The 18,455-nt window shown below is 43.6% G+C and overlaps 1 protein-coding gene across 2 annotated transcripts in view; it reads right to left on the reverse strand.

The window, feature by feature from the left end:
- EVA1A (eva-1 homolog A, regulator of programmed cell death) overlaps positions 1–18,455 on the reverse strand; it is a 721,904-nt gene that overhangs the window by 12,858 nt on the left and 690,591 nt on the right. The window lies entirely within an intron of this gene.

Here is an 18,455-nt window from a genome sequence, read left to right on the forward strand (position 1 = left end):
CACGTTTTTTTGCTCCATGTAGGAATGAAGTTCTTTTATAACATTTCTTTCAAACAGCCTGACAACGTGTGAGTGCAGGATGAATGCAGAGTTTGTCGGATCCTCAGGGCTTGCAGTGCTGTCTTTTTAAGGATGGGTTTAATGACCACCTTCTTCAAGTCAAGTGGAACATAACCATCAGCTAAGAATTAATGACCTGGCATTCCATAGGTGCAACAGTGAAGCAAACGTTTAGAGATAAAAGGCCAGGGTGATGTCCTGAGGAGAACCAGAAGGTTTGCTAGTTAGACTGGGGTTTTGGAACTCTTCCTCCGCAATAGCAATACAGTTGTGAAGAGCAAATCCAGTATCTTTGACACTTGAGAGATCACATAATGAAAAGTAATCTTATGAAGCTTGTCTCTTATTATACTATGAAAGTGCAGTGAAAGGTAATCCACTAGGCCTTGACTTGACGTAAATTCATTTCTATAGTCTGGTTTGACAGCACAGCTTTTGCCAGACAATTATGAGATTATTACTAAAGAGGGGCTTTGGCTCCACCCACATTTTGGGAGCCAGGAGTACATGTTTTGATTGGGCTGAAGTTGTGGGTTTCCACAAAACAGTGCTTTCCCTCAAGCAACTATGACCACTTTGTTTATTTATCCAACTTGAACTTTCAGGGGCAAACACATGACATTGGGAGGCTATTAAAGTGTTTTTGATAACTAGATAATTTATGTTGTTTTACTCTGGCAGCAGCACAGTGAGAGGAGGGCCGAAATTTACTTACATTAATTTTTAGGTCTGGCTTGACAGTGAAAATGTCACTTGGCCTTTTTACATACACAATATTATTCTTCTGTTCTTTGCTTTCATACAAATACATATTTATTCCCTTGCTTTCTACTTGTGATGCTTCACATTGTCATAGAACACTCCTTCAAAACCAGACCTATTGGCATTGCCAATGCATATTATCAATATGTGGATGAAGAAAGGTGACGGAAAGCCAATGTATGCGTATATTTGTATTTTATAGTTTCTTATATACAAAAATTAGGCTGACTGCTAAAGCTGCCTCTGGTGCCTCTAAATTGAACTGGACAGACTACTCACTCCTGGACATAGGAGAGGCGAGAGCAGTGTTCCACCTTGCAGCACACAATTTCCTGTGCTCAGAAATTAACTTTCATGTACAGACACACAAACCCCTTATGCTGCAAGTAACGAAGACAGTCAGAGGCAAATCTGCGCGCAACCTCATGGATTTCAGGGCTTTGGTCTTCCTTGGCTTTCAAATACCACCCTATTGTCATATCATGGTCTACGTCAGGCGCAAGCAAGCTCATACGCCCTCCCAGAGCAGACTGCTCACGTCAGAAGTGTTGCAAGTTCACAGCTGTTCAACACTGTTGCTACTTGCTTCCGACGCAGCCGACACGCCCCGCCCCCACAGCCAGCTGGCCATTATTTTAAAATTGCTCTCCCCTGAGGCGGAAGCCGGGGGATTCTCTGTCTATTCTTTATTGTTTTTAAATTTTGCACCTGCACTTATACTAGCTGACATTGTCTGTGCAGAGGGCAATGACTAGTTCAATGTATTTCTAAATACATCTTGGGTGGCTAAAATCTTGGCGCTTACCTTCGAGAATTCATCGCGCGCTGCAAAGCGCAACTGTAGCTTTCATCTCCAACAGCGCTGCCCTCTCGGTCACGGTCACGTGACTTCTCCTACCTCACCCGCCATCTTGAGGAGGGAAGGGCTGCGCTCCAGTCTATCCAGCGCTCCCGCCCTCTTAGATTACTTAAGGGGCGTTCACTTTACCACCGGCAAAACCATTATTTTAAAATTGCTCTCCCCTGAGGCGGAAGCCGGGGGATTCTCTGTCTATTCTTTATTGTTTTTAAATTTTGCACCTGCACTTATACTAGCTGACATTGTCCGTGCAGAGGGCAATGACTAGTTCGATGTATTTCTAAATACATCTTGGGTGGCTAAAATCTTGGCGCTTACCTTCGAGAATTCATCGCGCGCTGCAAAGCGCAACTGTAGCTTTCATCTCCAACAGCGCTGCCCTCTCGGTCACGGTCACGTGACTTCTCCTACCTCACCCGCCATCTTGAGGAGGGAAGGGCTGCGCTCCAGTCTATCCAACGCTCCCCCCCTTCCCGCTCCCTCGATGTATAAAAGTACAGGCACTTCCCGTCCGCGCAGCGGGCGCGCCGGCGGCGCGCCAGAGGCGCGCCAGAGGCAAGCCCGTCTGCACCCGTCCGCGCCGGGACCGGGCCCAGGGCCACAACCCCTGCCCAAATGGTTCCAGGAGTTTCTAAAATATATACCAGACATAACCTACACGCGCTTCGACCACCCAATATGACCAAATGTTTAAAGATCAAACCCCCAGAGATCCACAAGGATACTGCCATCATTTGCCCTCACTGTTTTGATACTATCCCAATAACACTTCCTCAAACTAATGGCTCTTCAACCAAACATGATGTAGGTGCTGTCACCTCCATAGCCCTTATAAATGCTCGCTCACTCGGTAAGCACAGGCAGGAAATATGTGATCTGATAACTGATTTCAAACTCGATATATTGTTTATCACAGAAACATGGACTGATGACACTTCACAGCCAGACTTGGTCATCGCCGTTCCAGAGGGATTCAAATCCTACTGTCAGGACAGGCCTACACAAAGAGGGGGGGGGCTGGCCATAATTGCCAGAGATTCATATCCTGTTAGAACGACTTCTATTCCATCCACCTCCTGTGAGGCCATGCAATTTGCTATTAACATTTCCCCCCTGTTTAATTTCAAGGGGATATTAATATATCGTCCTCCAGGATCAAAGACGACCTTCCTGTCCAATATAAACACCATGATGGAATCTGTAGCCACAGAAAGCAGCTTCACGGTGCTAGGTGACCTGAACTTTCACTTAGATCTAGGTCACCTTACCGATTCTGCCGCCCTCATCTCTGATCTAGGTACCCTAGGGCTAAAACAACTTGTTACATCTTCAACCCATCAAGCAGGCCATATTTTAGACCCCATCTTTTCTAACCTAGAAGGACTGCAAATCACCAATATTTTGCCTCTGCCTTGGACCGACCATTCTGCAATTTTTGCTAATATAGCCACTAAGAATCACTGTAAGAAAAATTCTCAACCTATACCGAAACAATCTTTCATAGACTGGAAAAATATAAATCATGAAGATTTGAAACACATACTAGAACAAACACATCCAGTGTTCGCTTCAGACCCTAATTTAGCACTCCAGCAATTATACGACTGGATGGGCCAGGCAACACACCAATCAGCCCCTTCTAAAGAACACTCTAGTAATAGAGCTAAACCCACCGCACCTTGGTACAATGATAAACTAAGGACACAAAAACAGATAAATCGTAGTAAGGAAAGAACTTGGAGAAAAGACTATGATACTAGTAGTAAATTTGTCTATAAGGAATCCTTAGCACTATACAAAATCATGATAGCGGAAGCAAAAAAAGAATACTACAGTGAGCAAATTGAGAAAGCTAAGAACTCCAGCAAACAACTATTCTCAATCACCAACGTATTATTAGGCAATTCCCCAGACCTTACACCCCCCGTCACAATCCTTGTGTGACTCTCTTGCCTCTTTTTTCTACACCAAAGTAGATGATATCTACCAGGCGTTCTCTTCCAAATCACTTCCGGGTTCTATCTCATCTACCGCTCTCCCCCCGGTTAACACGTTCCCTTGCTTCCAACCAGTCACCCTGGACCAAATAAAAAATACATTATTTACCATTAAATCAGGTTCACCCCTGGACCCCTGCCCTTTATCTGTACTCAGACCAGTAATGGATGCCATTCTACCGGCACTCACGCAGGTTTGCAATTTAATATTGCTGTCGGGCAATTATCGGGACCCTCTCAAAAACACTTTACTAAAACCTCTGCTAAAAAAACCCTCACTGGACAAAAGTGAGTTAAAAAATTATCGACCAATTGCCAGTCTACCCTTCATGGCAAAGATGATTGAAAAAATCATGAATACCCAGATTTCCGAGTTTATTGAAAAACATCAGCTCCTCGACAACACGCAGTTTGGGTTTAGAAAACATCACGGGACAGAGACAGCCCTGATCAAAGCCGCTGATGATATCAGGGTCATCAGGGACCAGGGTGGCACTGCCATACTGGTTCTGCTAGATTTATCAGCGGCTTTCGACACGGTCGACCACAACATCTTGGTCGACCGTGTCCAAGGACTTGGCATCTGCCACACTGCCAAAAACCTAATACAGTCCTTCCTAGCCAAAAGAACGCAGGCTGTCACTCTGGGACCCTTTCAATCAGCTCAACTCTCTGCTCCCTGCGGAGTTCCTCAAGGCTCATCCCTGAGTCCGACATTGTTTAACATCTATGTGTCGGACCTTGCTAAGACCATCAAAGCACATGGGATGAGCCTAATCTCTTACGCCGACGACACCCAACTAGTGTTGGCGGTTAAAGGCGACGGAGAGCAAGTAGCTGAAAAATTTAAGAAAGGGCTCCTAGATATAGGAGACTGGATGGCTACAAACTGCCTAAAGCTAAACTCGGAAAAAACGAGGTACTCATCTTTGGTCCACTCTCTCCAGCCTGGTCCACCTCTTGGTGGCCAGAGACCTTCGGTACTCCTCCGACGCCCACCTCGAAGGTTAGGAACCTTGGTGTCATCTTTGATGATGGACTAAACTTCATGAATCACGCTAACAAAACAGTATCAACAGCACACATGAAGTTAAAAATGATCCGGAAAATACGCCCTTTTCTCCCTGATTCTGCCATCAAGACACTGGTTTCTGCCCTGGTCCTTTCATCTCTGGACTATTGCAATGGGCTATTCCTCAATGCTCAATCCAGAGTAATTGCAAAACTTCAAACAATACAAAATGCGGCAGCTCGTCTTCTTACCGGTAAAACAAAGTTTGAACCCATTTCCAAAGATATAAAAGATCTTCATTGGCTTACTGTACAAAAACGAATTCATTTCAAATCACTCTGCATAGTTTTCAAAACAATTAATAATCAAGGACCTCATTTTCTAAGAGACCAACTACAATCTTACAAACCCACAAGAGTTTTAAGATCAGCTACTCTCAGCCAACTGGTCGTCCCTCGCACCAAAACAGTTAGCTGGGGTGACCGACGCTTTTTGGTGGCGGCCCCCAGACTCTGGAACATCTTACCCCTTAACATCAGACAAAGTGTTACACTGCTTCAATTCCGCAAACTCTTGAAAACCTGGTTGTTCTCTCAGTAACCTCTCTTCTTTCTTCCTTCACATCTGTTCAATTAACTGGTTGTACCCCCTCCCATTTCCTTGTCAATATTGGTTTTAGCGCCAAGACGCCTACGGGTAAATGCAGCGCTTTACAAATATTAAAAATAAATAAATAAATAAATAAATTGTGATCTGGACTGAGGGCTTCTCTGGTCCTGTAAATTTTGCTACTCCCTCTTTAAATACATTTTGAAGACTGTCGTCGCCATGTAACCGTTACTTTTGAAGGAGGTTGTAACAGCAGTTTCCCCAATGGAAGGCCTCCACGGAAGGGCTGTTTAAGTGCCAACAGCCCAACAAAATTACAGGCTGATAAATTTGATAGAGTTGAGAGAAAAACTGCTTTCATTAACAAATTTTGGACCTTCTGAAAGGATGGTCTGAATCAAAGAACATAATACCAGTCGATCAAAGAGGAGCATTCCACCCTAGATCATTGCTTCCATCTGTGGTCATTAGTGCAAACGTCAATTGAGCAAAATTGTAACCTATTTTGGTGTTTTGTAAACTTTTGTGCTGCATTTGATCTGATGGACAACAAACTGGTGTGGTAAATGCTAAAAAAAATTGAAATCCCTAAAACCCTTCTCTTAATCCTTCTAGAATTACACAGAGAGAACTGGGCACATATTGAAGTATATATGGAAGGAGTGTTGTCTCGTAAAATATCAATCAAAAAGCGATTGTAATAGCAATGTGTTTGAGCCCCACTATTATCCTCAATATTTTGAGTAGATCTACCGAAAGGTGTAGATGCGACAAGTAGTGTTAGCCCTAAAATGATAAACTCACAAATCTGGAGCCTCTGCTGATATGTAGACTTCCAAGGTTCCCAGGTCTGTGGTGACTGGTCACCTGAAACCTCCTGTCACCTGGCTTCTTGTTCCCGGGTTTGCTGCTCATAGAAAATGATGTATCTGGCTCTAGGGTGTCCGTCTAGGAGTCTATCGGAGTAAATAGAGATGGTGATAGTGATAGATGTTATCACAGAACAGCACTGGTGAGAAGAGAACGGTTGCAAAAGTATGCTGAATTAAACTCCCCCTTACACAATCATTGGTGTGGATTTACGTCATTGAAAGAAATAGGACATTCAAAGGAAAAGATTTTGCCTTGGAAAAAATCAGAGAGTACCTTCCCATTACCCTCAATGTAGACGACAAGCTGCCCTGAGCTGCCTCAACCACTGTAAGGCTTATGGCACAATAGTCCATGATTGTCCATCCTGAAAGAGTACATATGGGTTTCCATGATGGAGCGGCTTCTTCCTATCGAACTGTATTGCTATCATAAATATATCAGCCACGCAGATGGTTTCTTGTGAAGCACCTCCGAGGCAAATCCCTATCCAACCGGGGAATGACCAGAAAGTAAGAAAAACTTGACCGTACATTAGGGCTCCCACAGCATAACTATTCTGTACATTAGTCAGTGTTTCATGCGGCCTTCACAAAACGTGTTCTATTTACAACACCACCTAGATAAAGTTTGCTGCTAAAGGAGAGGATGTGGCCTAACGGACAGAGCTGCCGACTTCGGCGCTGGGGATCCAGGTTCGAGACTCTGCGTCGGCTCATCATCCTGTGACTCTGGGCAAATTACTTAATTTCCCAGTACCTATGGACAGCGCCTGAATAACTTCACAGGTGATAAGGTGCGCTATACAATTCCATGCTTCATTTCACTTAATGGGAACGAGACGTCTGTTGGCTATACGAGGATCTATGGATTTTATAAAAAGGAAAAGGAAAACAATAGTGCAAAACAAAAAATACCTAATACAATTTGCTCAAAATATGGTTGTCAATCACGGAGATGCATGGTCCTAAACTCTCCTACCTACTGAACCTGGAGGGCTCAACCAGCATAAATGATCTTCAGGAAATCTCACAAAATAGTGCTGGTCAGAAGTGCATCAGACTTTAGTTGAACCCAGGGCAGCCACTTGGAAACCTCTGAGAGTACCCTTCCTTACACCTGGCCTGACTCTAGCTACCACTGTATCTTGATCTCTAGAAGTGCTTTTTGGATGTAGAGCCCTTAGTATTAGTACTAAGTCATCGTGTGGAGTTAGATAATACTCCTTATAAATAATTAGTGACAGATTCGTAAAAGCACAGCTCCAGTGAATGTGATGTATGCGAAAAGGCACTGTGCTTGTGACAGTAGAAGCCATATATTGTGGGAGTGGCAGATAATGAAAGACACACTGATATTGACAGATGTGTTGTAAATGAACACATATGTTGATTCTGATAGATGTGTAAAGGTGCGTAGCCCGCAACTGTCAATCAATCAATCCATCTGGATTTGTAGAGCGTGGCTAATCACCCGTGAGGTTATTCAGGAGCTAGGATCCTGCTGCGACCAATCGAAGAGCCAGGTCTTGAGTCCCTTTCTGAATTCCGGGAGGGAGGATGATTTTCAGAGGTGAAGGGGAAGGTTGTTCGAGGAGTTGGCAGCGAGGTAGAAAGAGCGTCCTCGCTGTAGCTCCGGTGGATGCAGGGCTTGTGAGCGAGGGCACAGGTGACTGAAGGGTTGTGGTAGTTCACCACAGGCAGTGGTTGATGTGTGCTGCTTCTTGGTTGTGGGGGGTCTTGTAGGCGTGTATCAGTATCTTGAACTGGCATCTTTTCTGGATTGGGAGCCAATGGAGTTTCCTGTGTGTACATAAAGCCTCATAGATTGCGACATAAGCTTCACTTGTAAATACCCACATGAGGGGGGTAGGTTTAAATTGCTGAAAGACACGCCCCTTGAGACAGAAAGTCAATAGATAAGGACACAGCTGGTGATACTAATGAATGCATAAATGCACACAGCTGGTAGTGGTGGATCTCAATATAAGGCGAACTGTTGGTGTAAGTCAGGGTTCTCCAAAGTCAGTCCTGGAGGGCCAGCTCTATGCCAGATTTTTAGTATATCCTCACTTAGATAAATGTAGTTATCTAAAAAATCTGGCATGGGTCCGGCCCTCCAGGTTTGACTTTGGAGAACCCTTGTGTAAGTGAATGTGTAACAAGACATTTGGTGGTAGAAAATGTGTAGAAGCTACACTTGATAGTGAATATGTAAATAAGAACAGAAAGTAATGTATACATGGTTCACCAATGTCCCACAACGCATGCTCAGATCATCCAAGCACATTGAGTCACGTTTCATCTTGAATTGTGGTCGCGGTGGAATAGCTGCAGTAATGCTACTGTTACCCCGTCCACCTGTATTTGTTGACCCCACTAGCTTGAAGACAAACACGTGTTATTCAATGAAGTTCCAAAAAGTGCTAAGAAAACATGTACTGGAGCTGAACACCCAGAGTTCAAAGATATTCTTTCAGTGACAACACAACTGTTATAGTGATTGCATTATGCAAACAGTAACTGTAGAATGAACGTGTTTTTCCAAAAACATAACTGTATGTAATATTCCAAACAGTTTTCTTCCTTAGTGCAAAGACTACCATAGGTCCTGCATACTAATCATCTCTGATAGATTTGTGTTTTTTGCCATCTTTGACGATGATGAAGAAAAAAAACAATGGATGTGACACAAATTTCTGTATATTATTTTTAAGCTATGTATAACTCAAGGGCCAAGATGTCCACCTGTTTTCCAACCACTTGTAAGTAATTAATAATGTCAATTCCTGTATTGGTAAAAAACAAAAAAACAAAAAAAAAACACCTCCATCATAAACTATTAGCCAATCCGCAGTCTAATTACACAGTTCACCAAACTTTATGCAATGAAGCACCACCCATGACATATTGTAAGCTGCTGGTGTACAGGTGGAATCCAACATCAGTGGTGATCACATGACCCCAGACCTTTTTGCATGGCCCCTCATTTTGCATTTTGCAAGAGACACCCTCGGATGTCAACTCTGCAGGAATTAAAATTTACCAGAGCTTCCCCCGTAAACCCCTCTATTTTCCTCTCTCCACCGCCCTTTCCACCTAACCGCACTTTCCACCTGACACCTGCCCGAAGGCACTGATGGTAAACCGCGGTTGCGAGACACATATCTGGAGTCTGAAAATGAAAATCCGCACTTAAGGTGAGTCTCCTGACACTAATCAGACAATGACCTGGGGGAGATGGATTAAAATGCCAGAGTGACGGACCACACCAAAACGTCTCCAGGGAGAAGGGGAATGGGGGCTGGGGAAGAAAGGCTACATTGTGTAATACAAGGTCCAGTGGAACATCCCCTATCAGTCTATGGCAGGATTCAGTCTTCTCCATTGATTGGTCTTTTTAACTTTACTTTTATGTGGTCAAACCTGTTGCATGCCAGCAGCATGGTTTTACAATATGTGGTGCCTTGCCAGTCAAGAGTGTAAAAAAGCATTTTTTCTTACAGAGCTATACTTGGTACATAGGGCTTCTTATTGCTACCCAACGAAATAGAGACCCCAATATCAGACACTTATCCCGAAAACCATTCAACAGAACATGAAAACAAGAGCTCCTTAAGCCCAACAGATGGATGGGATGGGATGGGATGGCCTGGCTCCCCAACACGAGTACTAACTCCAGTTAATGTGCTCACGCTTACAACATACTGAACTTCAAATACACTGCTCAAGTTATAGCTCATAAACCCAACCAGACTTCGAGCTATGTTTGATTCCTCAAATCCAGGGTGGTAAGGTCCAGACCCAAATGATGCTGAAAGGCCAACTCTATGGCAGAGTACATGTAATAAAATGAAGTCCAGCTTGAAATAACATTAAGAGGAGTTGTGTTGTGGTTCTCCATACCTACACAATTATGCAAATTTGGAGGAAAACTTTACTTTGTCCTATACCATTGCTCCAGCACCACATTTCATGGTGAAATGCAACTCTTCATATCTGTTGTAGACTGTCCATTGTGCGAATAATACAGAAAGAGGACAGGAAGCAAAAGACAGACAAGCAGTCTGCAGATGAAGGTATGTTGTGGAGCACAGCTGGACTGTGCTGCAGAAAGAATACAATCCTATTTCAGGTAAATAAGAAGAGGACAGACAGATATTACTGTAGGACATAAATATAGATAGATTGAGAACTCGGACAAGGGTATTGTAGAATGAAGCCAGACGCATGTTATAGGAAGTCAAAATGGTATGTTGTAGAAAGCCGGCATGGGTCGTTGTCAAAAACAGAAAAAGGTATGTTGAAGCATGCAGACAAGGGTGCGTTGTTCAAGTGAGACGTAAGTATCTTACACAATAAAGCTACAGGTGTGTCGGAGAAAGCTGAAAAGGCATGTTACAGAATGCCAACATGGATAGGCAGTATAACACAGATACAATTATGTTGTAGCTCACAGACAAGGGTGTGTGGTGTTATCCAGACAAAAGTGTGTTGAAGTATGCAGACAAATGTATGCTGCAAACCCCACAAGAGTTTCTTGAAGAATACAGATAATGGTGCGCAGCAGAACGTAGACAAATATTTCTAATTAACACAATGAAAGATATGTTGGTGAGCAAAAAGAGTTATTGTAAAATGTAAAGGCAATCTGCGGAATGCAAACAATGGTGTGTTACAGAATATAGGTGTGTTATCGAATACAGACATGTGGAGGGAGCTGCACACAGTCTAGCGTGTTGAAGAACACAGACAACGGTGATCTGTCAACTGATGCAAAAATGTGCTGAAGTACACAAAGCTGTGTCAATGACCAAAGACAAAAGTGTGCAAGGAAACTGGCCCCAAGTAGATTAAGAATGCACACTAGGCAGGGGCGGTTCCTCCGTTATGGCGGAGGAGCATCGCCTCACTGAAAAATAAAATGATAATAAACCATTTTATTATTATTATTTTTCTTACTGAGCCAGTAAGTGCTATATAAATACTATTGCCAGCTGAGTCTTAGGGCGGGGGCAGGGCCATCCTGACAGAGCGTCAAGTCAGCAGCAGCAGAGAGAATGAGGAGTGGTAGGCACTGTAAGTGCGCATGTCAGTTTGACCGACCATCTTAGGACAGCCAAACCCACTTGTGCACTTAGATTTCTCCAACCCGAGCTGTTTTGCACAGCTGGGTGGCGAACAAGCACAGGCTCCCTATGCTTCAGCGAGCGTCAAGTCAGCCCGCTCAGGACAATCACGGCGCTGCAATCATGCTGGTAAATTGTATTACCAGCATGAGAGCAGCACCTAGATTGGCCCCTGGGAGCCCGTGCAGTGTGCACCGGCATCGGGAGAGGAGCACAGAGGCGCCCGTAGCAGCAGCAGGTAACTGATTTAATTTATTATTTCCCCCTTCCCTCTGCACCCTACCTTGTTCGCGTTGCCACTCCACTTTTAAATTAGAGCAGCCGCCACCTACACTAGGGCATATTGTAGAAGAAATACAAAGCTGTGCTTAAGAACGGATATCAAGCTGTGTTGTGGAATGTAGGCAAAGATATCTTGAGGGGTAGAAATTAACTAATACACAATTTGTTGTAGAATGCAGACACAAGAGTGTTTCCTACTGCTCATCACAAAGAAGGAGGTGTTATTGCAAGTCTACAGTAAAGCCATGACAATGGCTCATGAGTAGTGCTTGGACACCTACAGCACCCCAGAACAATGCACATCGATTCAGCATGATGTCACAGGTTGCAGAAATGACATCACACAACCTTTTGTCCTCATTGACATCACATAAAATGACATCCAGTGACATGAATCTCAGGAAGTGATACCACAATACCATAATCTTGATGACATTACAATAATTGACTTCACTGCAGGCTAGCGTATTAATCTAAGGGAAACAGTGTTGCTAATTCACAACGTGATGGACACGAGATTTAAGAAAACAATAGGGGCCAGGCCTAATGGCACTAATTTATAAGGACCATCTATTGCACATGAACCGCATTATTGGCTTTATTTACACTTTATCATTGTTAATAAGTTTTGACTTATGATCACCCGCAAGGAATTATCACTTCAGCGGAGAACAGTTGACTGTACTTTTCAAAGAATTGTTTAATCACATATCGCAACAAGTTTAATTTGTTTAATTTTATTTTGTTTCGAAAAAGTGCACATTGCACTTCTAAATGCATGTATTTTTTTAACAACAAATTTCATCCCACACTGCAGAATGTAAAAGTGCTCATCAGAACACTTTACGTTCTATTCTTCGCATTGCTTTTGCAGTGCCAGGGGCGGACCACTTAAATGACGTCCAGGCATAGAGTGCCAATTATAAAGAATACCTTCCACCTAAGACACTGCTAGATTAAACCTGAGGAATTTGGCAAACTTTAAATCCTTGTGCATTAACAGAGACCGCTGAGTCATGGTGGAGTAGAAATTATGCATGTTGGTTTTAAGCAAGTGCTCTTCTGTGTGGCTTTCATATTACATAATGATTGCTTTAGAGGTTGGAGGAAGTTGTGATTTGAAGGCCTGCTCGTCCCAGGTGGAACGAAGCCCCACAAACACCCAAGCCTACAAGAGCTCAATGAAAGGCAGGACTGCAACCTGGGACGGTGTGGACGCACCCAGGATAGCGGCAGGACCACTATAAAACACCCCTTGTATGCCACACATTTTTCACAAGAATAACCAAGTGGCCAATAAACATGGAGGCAGCACCATCCCCTGTTCTTATAAGCCATTATATTACGAGAATAGTGAACTATCGCAGGGTTGCACATTTACCTGGTGGAACATATGAAGTCTGTGGCAGCTATTGTGTGCGGTCAGTAGATCACAATTTCTAATCTGGAGTGAGTTCTGTCTGTATTATTAAATTCACAAAATCTAATGTAAACTACAGATTAGAAATTCGATTCTGGGGGGTGGGTGGGGGGGGGAACGAGATGTAGTCTGCAGGGCAAAAACTGTAATCCTGTGTCTCATCTATAACGCTCAGTTTCTAATCCTGGCAGAGATCTGTGCACTGTCCGCATGGCACACATTCTGATCTGAACTCAAGAGCTGCAATAGGCCTGCAGGGCACCATTTCTAATCGTGCCTAAAATGCAGGGCATACATTTTAACCTGGGCTCAAATCTGTGCCAGTCTGCAGGACGTACACTAACCCTGGCACAGATACGCATGGAGCCTGCAGTTCACGCATACATGACAAGGCAGAAATGGCCCACACGGCTCCCGCTGTTGCTCTGTTTGTGTCTGGTGTTGTTCAGTGGTGAGGACAGCTCTAAAGTGTGAGCTTCTGTGGCGCTAAGCCTCTGACGTGCACCGCCGGGGGCCACCTGAAGGGCCGCCAGTTGCCAGCAGCAGGTGTCCCTGTCCTCTGATGGCCGCTAATGGGAACAGCGCAGCCGGCACCGCGGGCCGCTAATGATGTCCTCGCGCTGGGAGGTCAACGAGATCCGGAAGCGCGAGCGGCTTCCTGTTTCCACCAGTCGCCTGCAGGCATGGCGGAGGCAGCGCAGCAGCACAGTGGGGTATTGTTTAGTTTACTCAAATCAGCAGCACATACAAATCTAATGCCGCAAATGTTCACCAGGACTAGCAGTGTGAACCCTTTCAAAGGCCAAAGCGGTGGTCATTTCTCCCCATACTAGATACTGATAATATATTCATACCTGCAACTCACACGGTGCCACCGTGTGAAACAAGATATCGGCTCCCCTTACAAGGTCTCCAGGTGAGCAGCCGATATCAAACCGAGCTGACAACCACTGTAAATAATGGTTTTCCAGCTCGTTTTCCGAGGACAGGTCATCGGCACCAGCCTCAGCAAGCTTATTTTTTGTGGGGGGAGAGGGAGGTTGGGGTGGGGCTGAGTTCGGAAGTGCCTCGTAGCTACTTCTCAGCAGGAGACCCTGCCTCCTCTTCACACGGTGACATTAATCTTCGAGTTGGAAGGTATGTAAATTGAGTTGTACAGCGTCTAGAGGAGAATGCAGTAGCCCTCGAAGCGGGGTAACAACACCCACAGAGCTCGCAAGAGGCCCCTTGTCATAGGCGAGACCTTCTGCCAGGATTGGGGTTCTATCCAACAGCGCTTTGCCTTCTGGGACTTTGTAGTTTTACTTTTGACAATTTACGTACGTCCCAAAAATGCCAGCATGAAAAGTGTTATTGGCTAAAAACCAAAATATATCATAGTCTCACACATAGCATGGTACCACCCGGCAACTAGGTATTCTGTAGAAAGCTAATTTTTGGTAACTTATTGAAGGTCAACGGCTTATCCTGTACTGACACGATCAAACCTATAACCTGCCAGAAACCACATTTGCAAAAAAACAGATGGCCTTGACTCTTGGATTCACATCCAAACATTTCTGGTAGCGAGTTTGTGTAGTATTCCTGCATTAAAGTGCCCGTTAAAACAAAGTTTTTTCTAAACATATATAATATATATATAGCTGTGGGCCTCATTCGAAGTAAACTAGAAATCTCAAATTGGGCGCTTGTGCACAAATTCAGATTCCAAGTAGTGCGGATTTACTCCACATACCAAGTTACTCGGGAAAACCCGGATAATTGTTTGCAGGGGTGGAAACTGTAATACAACATGAAATGCCACATTCTCACCTTACCAACTAAGGTTTGTGTTTTAGTTGCGAACCACGGAAATAACACATCCCAAAGTTGTTGTATTTCACCAGGTATTACTTCATTGAAATACTAGCATGAGGAGACTGTTGTAAAAATGGCAACATTCTCTCTCTCTCTCATATATGGATGTTACATTATACAAAATACCATTGCCATGCAGGGTGTTCTTTCCTACTTTGTGATGAATGTCTACTATAAACACATATATACACACAATTATGTAGGGATGGGCTTGTTTCAAACCTCTTTTCATACCACTCGGGGCGTGTTTTAACCTTAAAAACCTATGGACACGTTCCTACATGAGAGAAAACCCCAGTGGTGCTACGCCCAAAACGACAACAAGATAGATATTTGTCATGAAGTTACAACGGAGCAATCAACAAAAATACCACTGATGAAAGCGTTGCCAAAGATGAGTGGTGTCAAAGCATGGTGGGTGACATCATGCTATTTGCTTGCATAATGGCAAAGTTACATTTGATGAATTGTTCTATTTATTGGTTTTGGATTCAGCAAGCATTTTTGCACTGTGAATAAGTGGAGTCACTCAGTGTTATGCCTTACACTTCAAGGGCATGGTGCCTGGGATTTTAGGCTTGAAAAAAGCCTGCAACTGAGTGCTGGAACTGCATGGGCATTCGAGCTGATATTAAGCCCATCTAACTAACAAGTACTGGCAAAGCCAACAGGTCTTGCCTATATAAGAGCTACTGTTTTTCCAGTATCTATTAGCCATGTTATACAGCAGCATGGCTAAAGGTTAGTGGCATAGAGGAGTGTGGAGTAGACTAGCAGAGTGTAGAGGCGTAGAGTGGCATAGAGAAGAGTGAGTGGAGTAGAGTGGCGTACAGTGGAGTAGATTGGTGTGTCATAGAGTGGAGTGGTGTAGAGTAGCATGGAGTGGCATAGAATGGTAATGGGTGGTGTAGAGTGGCATAGAATGAAGTGGTGTAGAGTGGAGTGGCATAGAGAGGAGTGGTGTAGAGCGGCATGGCGTACAGTAGAGGGGTGTGGAGTGACACAGAGTAGAGTGGGGTGGCATAGAGTGGAAAGGCGTAGAGTGAAGTGGCGTGGAGTAGAGTGGCGCAGTGTGGTATTGTGTGAAACGGAGGGATGCAAAGTGCTGTGGAGCGGCAGTATATGTAGTGGAGTGGCTTGAGTGTCATATTGTTTTATAGTAGAGTGATTTGGTATACAGTGAGTAGAGTGGAGTGGAGTGGCATAGAGTTGTGTAGAGTTGCGTGGAGAGGTGAACAGTCATGTACAGTGGTGTGGAGAGGTGTAGAACAGAGCAGCGTAGAACAGAGTGGAGTGGAGTGGCATAGAAGGGAGAGGTATGAAGTGGTGTGCAGTACAGTGGAGTAGAGTAGTGTGCAGTGGCATAGAGTGGAGTGGTGTGGCATGATAGAGCGAAGCGGCAGAGAGTGAAGTGGCATGGGGTACAGTGGCATTGTGTAGAATGGAGTATTGAAAAGTGGGGTGGAGTGGCATAGAGTGGAAAGGCGTAGAGTGGAGCGGCGCAGAGTGAACTGCGTTGAGTAGAGTGGTGTAGAGTGGCACTGTGTGGAATGAAGTGGCATAAAGTGCTGTAGAGTGGCACTGTGTAGAGTGGATTGGCTTGGAGAGGCATAGAGAGAGTAACGCAGAGTGACATTGTGTGGAGTGAAGTGGCGTAGATTGCTGTGGAGTGACAAAGTGGAGTGGCGTAGAGTGGCACAGCGTAGCGTGGAGTGGAATGGAATGGATTGGCGTAGAGTGGAGTTGCATAGAGTAGAGTTGTGTTGAGTAGTACAGTTGTGGGTTTAAGTAACTTAAACAAGCCACCAAACTTAAAATCAGTGCAAAGGAATGAGGCATAAAGGGGATGAATGGCAACTAATATAGGCGTGCAGCAGCAAGCATCATTAAGGTGTAAATGTGTTGTTAGTGTAGCATTTAAACATTATAAAGGCTTCACCCAACCCATGTAAAATGTAATTTTATTTTAGTTGTACGAGTAAGCCAAAAAAAAGCAGGCGTAGATATACAATGTGCAAAACTGAGTTTGAAAATAGAAAGAACGGAGAAAACAGAAATAGAACTGGAAAGTGAAGAAGGCGTACCTCACAGCGCAATCAGCGGGGACACACTAATTAAGTTGAATCAATCTGTGCTTGGTCCATGCCCCAGAGAAAGAAAAGGAAGTGATGCCAGGCATGCAGAGGCCAATTAGGAAGCAGCACAGAAGAGTGACAATTAAGTCAACAAATGGTAAGCAATGGGAGGGCTCCAAGCACTTTATTGTAAACAATAAGTTTCGCAAGCTAGAGCTTATGCAGTACTTTGGCAAGAACTAAAAAGGCACAAACTAGATAACGGTGGGCGCCATCCCAAACGTTTGTCACACATAGGTGTAATTTATGTGTGCAAATTATGGAATCTCTGCTAATCAATCCTAGGTCCTGAGCCCCAAAATTAGGATCTGTGGATAATTCTGCGTGTACATTCCTCTTATAAACGAGAACAATACAAGATATGCAGATTTATTCACTATTGTATTTTGGGGAAACAGTTTTTTCCCTTTGCCTATGAAAAGAGTGAACAATGAAAACATTGTGGTTAAACAAAGATCTCCCATATGTACCACGTTTGTAAAACTACAACTAAAGAAGTTGGTGCAAATAGTTTAGTAAGTATAGAAAAGTGCTGGTACACCATTTTTTAGGGGCAAAGAAAATGATATCTATACACAGAACAGGATCTCCGTGTGGAAGAAAAAAACCTTGTGCAAATGCATATTTTTCTTAACGCTATGTCGATGTCTGGCAGGCACCTGTGACTTATGAATTGAGAAAAAGTCAATGGTTTGAAACATCTAGGTGTTAGTATGTCATTGGAGCATTAAGAACTTTTTATTTAAACTGTGCTCATGAACACAATGTTCTTTCTTTTTATGAATTGTGTCTTTTTCGCTAAATTTACTACCCACATGATACCAAAGGATAAAGGGCTTCCCTTTATTTTAAGACAAGAATGAGGATTATGGTAATTACACCATTCCACATATTGGGTTTCTTCGCTGTGTTTGTCAGATGGGCAAGGCTATCTTAAAGCGTTCATTTTTCGACAATTGATACTTTAAAGTTATCCAGTTAATATACGGCCTAACTTGGTAAGAATCCACTTTGATCTTTAAAGAATGACATTCCATGGTAATACCACAGATACATTTCACGACTTTAATATCAGATGAGAACAGATCAAACAAATGCCCCACAAATCAAAAGAAAATCCGACATCCAGTAATGCAACTCCACATGAGACACGCAAAAACGGTGAGAAAATAAACTACGACTTCTAAAGAAGTGTGATGCATTACCTAACCTTTTGTTAAGTGCTAAATATAGTATGACGCTATTCATTAAGAAAAATAATAGATGTTGTTAGTCTTCTAATACAAGTTGTTGCTCAGTTCCTTCCTCTTTACACCATTTAATATATCCACATCTTAATATACCCCCATCTTTTGTTTTTATCCAGCAAGAAATTTAAGGTTATATTTAGTTGCCCATTGCATGTTCCAGAGGAAGCCACTTTTAGGTCTCACCTAAAACAGTGCATACACTATCTGTTGCAAG

The sequence above is a fragment of the Triturus cristatus genome, chromosome 6, assembly GCF_964204655.1.
Source record: "Triturus cristatus chromosome 6, aTriCri1.1, whole genome shotgun sequence".
NCBI classification, from domain to species: domain Eukaryota; kingdom Metazoa; phylum Chordata; class Amphibia; order Caudata; family Salamandridae; genus Triturus; species Triturus cristatus.